A 4,778-nucleotide genomic window follows, 5' to 3' on the forward strand; every position below is an offset into this window, starting at 1 on the left:
AGAATAAGGCTAATAAACAAAATAGCCAGAAAAGAAATAAGAAAATTATAAAGAAATATAAAAAGGCAAAATTCATGGAGTCAAAAGAAAGCACAGGAAAATCTGCTTTGTTTTTATGGTTTTCATAAAAGCAGGTAATGGCTTGAAAAGATAGCCAGTGAACTAGTTTCACAAAGGAATCTGGCAAAGAGAAGTCCAGCCTGAAATAAAAATGATAAATAGGTGCCAAACCTTATAGTCACTACCCTGGCTACTGAAAAGGAACCCTGGAGACTCTAGTTGGCTTTAGCAGCCAATTAGATGTCTCTGGGCAGTGGTGTTGATGAATTACCTACCTTTCAAATATTTTGTTTGTGTGTGCGCGCGCACGCACGCACATGTGTGCACACGCACGCCAAGTACACTGTACAGAGCTGTGGAGGCTCCTGTCCTCTAAAGCTGCTCAGTGTCTAACTAGAGTAAACAGATGTGAGAATTTACAGAATTACAGTAGAGTAGGAAAGTGCTTTAAGATGGTGTGCACCAGGTTCTTGCAAGCACAATTATTGGAGGGGAGGGGAGGCAATCAGGACTGTTTCCCAAGAGGTGACAGCTAAGCTGATTCACCTCAGAAGGAAAAGTAATTATCAAAGCAGCCAACCCTTACTGAACAAGTAATAGGTTCTAATCTAAAATAGTATGAATTAACTCATTTAACTTTCAAAACAATCCCAACATGTAGGTATTGCTATTATCCCCATTTTATAGTTGGAGAAACCAGGCACAGAAGAATTGGATAACATACTCAAGGACATAACTGGCAAAAATGAATTAGTATTTGAACTTGGGCTGCGTTCTTAATCATTAAACTAAGAGTAAGAGTTAAAAATCTGCATGGCATAGAAGACAGTAAACAGACTTTAAAATTGGAGAATGCAAGTTCTGCCACTTAGTAGCAATAATACCTCCACACTTTTAACCTCTACAGATTTTTACTTCCTTGATTGCAGCACCACTATCAGTAATTTACAAGGCTGATGCAGACATTAAAGACAGAATATGTAAAGACATATTAAGAATGGTGAGGTTGCCCTCCACACCCTTTGCTGTTCCCCATAGGCAAAAGCCAAGGGCAAGAACCCAGACTTTTGCTTTGGTGTTGCTCAGGTTCCAAAGTATGAATCAGGCCAAGATTTTTAGGGTGGAGTTTTCTAAGTCATCCTAAAATGTGCTAGTCATAGCACACATGGACATGAGTATTCATGCATTCATCCTTTCATTCAACAAATACTTACTGATGTTGGGCACTATGAAATATGCTAAGGATATAGCAGTGATCAAGTCTGACACTGCTCCTGGAAGTTAAAGTCTAATACAGGACTTAGATGTTAAACAAATCAAGTACAACTGTGTCGAAAACCCCCAAAAGAGTATGATACTGGAACAGACAGAGGTAAATCAATTGAACAGAATAGAGAAATAAACCCATGCTCTTATAGTCAATTAATCAATGACAAAGAAAGGAAGAATATACAAGAGAGAAAAGACAGTCTCTTCAATAAGTGGTGCTGGGAAAACTGTAGAGCTACATGTGAAAGAATGAAATTAGAACATTTTCTCACACCATATACAAAAATAAACTCAAAATGGATTAAAGGCCTAAATGTAAGACCAGAAACAATAAAACTCTTAGAAAAAAATATGCAGAACACTCTTTGACATAAATCAGATTGCTGGATCTGTCTTCTTAGGCAAAACAATTAAAAGCAAAAATAAACAAATGGGACCTAATTAAACTTAAAGGCTTCTGCACAGCAAATGAAACCATCAACAAAACAAAAAGACATTCTATTGAATGGGAGAAATATTTGCAAATGATTTGACTGACAAGGCGTTAATATCCAACATATATAAACAGCTCATACAACTCAGTCATCAACAAAACAAAGAACCCAATTAAAAAATGGGCAGAGACCTAAATGGACTTTTTTTTTCAGAGAAGACATACAGATGGCCTACAGGCACATGAAAAGATGCTCAATATCGCTAATCATCATACTAATGCAAGTCAAGACCACAATGAGATATTACCTCAAACCTATCAGAATGGTTATCATCAAAAAGATCACAAATAACAAATGCTAGTGAGGATGTGGAAAAAAGGGAACCCTCATACACCCTTGGTGGGAATGTAAATTGGTGCAACCACTGTGGAAAACATTATGGAGTTTCCTCTAAAAACTAAAAATAGAACTACCACATGATCCAGCAATTCCACTCCCCAGTATACATCCAAAGAAAACAAAAACCCCAATTCAAAAAGATAAATATATGTCAATGTTCACAGCATTATTTACAATTGCCAAGATATGGAAGCAATCTAAGTGTCCACCAGTAGATGAATGGATAAAGACAATGTGTTATATATACACAGTGGAATACTATTCAACCATAAGAATGAAATGTTGCCATTTGCAACAACATGGATGGACCTGGAGGGTACTCAGTGAAATAAGACAGAGAAAGACAAACACTGTACGTTAGCACTTTTATGTGAAATCTAAAACAAAAAAATCAGAAGTGAATGTAACAAAAAAGATATAGAGAACAAACTAGTGATCACCAGTGGGGAAAAGAGAGGAGGAACAAGATTGGAGAAGGCTATTAAAAGGTACTAACTGCTATGTACAAAACAAATAAGTTACAAGGATATATCATACAGCAAAGGGGATATAGCTAGTATTTTATAAAAATTATAAATGGAGTATAATCTTAAAAAATTGTGCATCACTGTGTTGTACATCTGAAACTTATATAATATTGTAAATTGACTATACCTTAATTAAAAAAATTAAAACTTTGCCAACAACTTGAATAGATATTTCTCCAAAGACTATACACAAAGTTTATGCATTAATTTTATGACTTTTACTAAAATATTTTGTTAAAAAAAAGATATATAAATGGCTAATAAATACATGAAACAATGGTCAGCATCACTAATTGTTAGGTATGATGTGATTTATAATAATATATAATTGGTCTTCTTCCTGGCACAGAACTCCTAAAATGCTTGGAATTTTCTAAGAGAGAACCATAAATGTGTCTTTTGTGATGTTAATGAGGTGATTTTGGAAAGCTCCTAGATCACCTAAAGATGGGAGCTGGTCACACCAACCTTGTGATTAGAGGGTTGGAACTTTCAACCCCATCCCACCCCCACCACCTCTTGGGAGTGAAAGGGGCTGAAGATTGAATTCAATCACCAATAGCCAATAGTTTAATCAATTGTGCCTGTGTAATGAAGCCTCCATAAAAACCCCAAAAGCACAGGGCTCTGAGACCTTCTGGGCTGGTGAACATGTGGAGATTCAAAGAGAGTGGTGCACCCAAAAAAGGAAGGGAGGCTCTGCATCCCTGCCCACATGTCCTGCCAGATATTTGTACATCAATGTTCACAGCAGCATTATTTGGAATCAATGGAGCCAAAATGTGGAAGCAACTCAAGTGTCCACTGACTAATGAATAAACAAAACATTCTGTTGTATGTATACGTATATATATACAACAGAATATTTAACCTTAAAAAAGAAATTCTGACACATGCTAGAATACAGATAAATCCTGAAGACTTTATGATAAGCGAAATAAGTCTCACACACACACACACACACACACAAATATTGTCTAATTCCATTTGTATGAGATGCCTAGAGCAGCCAAATTCATTGTGACATAAAGTAGAAAGGTGATTGCCAGGGGCAGGGGGAAGGGGAAAAAGGGAGTTAGTGTTTAATGAGTAGAGTTTCAGAAGGCGGATAGTAGTAATAGATGCACAACAATGTGAATGTAGTTAATGCCACTGAATGTATATTTTTAAATGCTTAAAATGGTAAATATTATGTTATTTATATTTTACCACAGTTTGTTTAAAGGTATACAGATGGAAAATGAAACTTTTAATTTCCAGATGACATGATCATGTATGTAGGAAATCCTAAGCAACATTCAAAAAAGCTACCAGAACTAATTACTGAATTCAGTAAAGAACAGAATACAAGGCCAAATACTCAAAAAGCAACTATATGTCTATATGCTCGAGACAAAAAAAAGGAAATTAAAATTTTAAAAAAACCTTTTACAGTAGCGTCAAAAAAAAACATGTTATGCTTAAGGATAAATTTAACAAAACATGTACAAGACCTATACTCTGAAAAATCATAACTCTACTCAGAAATTAAAGAAAATCTAAATAAATGGAGAAATATAACATGTTTGTGGTTCTGAATACTCAATACTCCTAAACTGTCAGTTCTTGCCAAATCGATTATAGGTCAATCCCAGACAAATGGACTATACTGCTGAATGTGAAATGTAAAATGAAGCTTGTAGGTAATGACACAGGAGAACATCTTTGTAACCTCAATATAGAGAAAAACCTCAAAGAAGACACAAAAAAGCATTAACAATAAAAAAGACTGACAAACTGAACTACATTACAATTAAGAAGTGCTAATCATTTTCAGGTCACCATAAAAGGGTAAAAAAGGCAAGCCAGAGTGGAGAAAATACATTTAAACAATACATGTAACCTACAAAGGACTCCTATCCAAACATACGAATTCTTCTGACTCTGTAAGATAAACATAGATGGAAAAAATAGAAAAATGTACAAAAGACACACTTCATAAAAATGGATATTCAAATAACCAACAATCATAGGAAAGGACGCTTAACATCATCAAACCACCAGGAAATACAAATTTCAGCCTCAATAAGATAGCACTGTACACCCATCA

The sequence above is a fragment of the Camelus ferus genome, chromosome 6, assembly GCF_009834535.1.
Source record: "Camelus ferus isolate YT-003-E chromosome 6, BCGSAC_Cfer_1.0, whole genome shotgun sequence".
Taxonomy (NCBI): Eukaryota; Metazoa; Chordata; class Mammalia; order Artiodactyla; family Camelidae; genus Camelus; species Camelus ferus.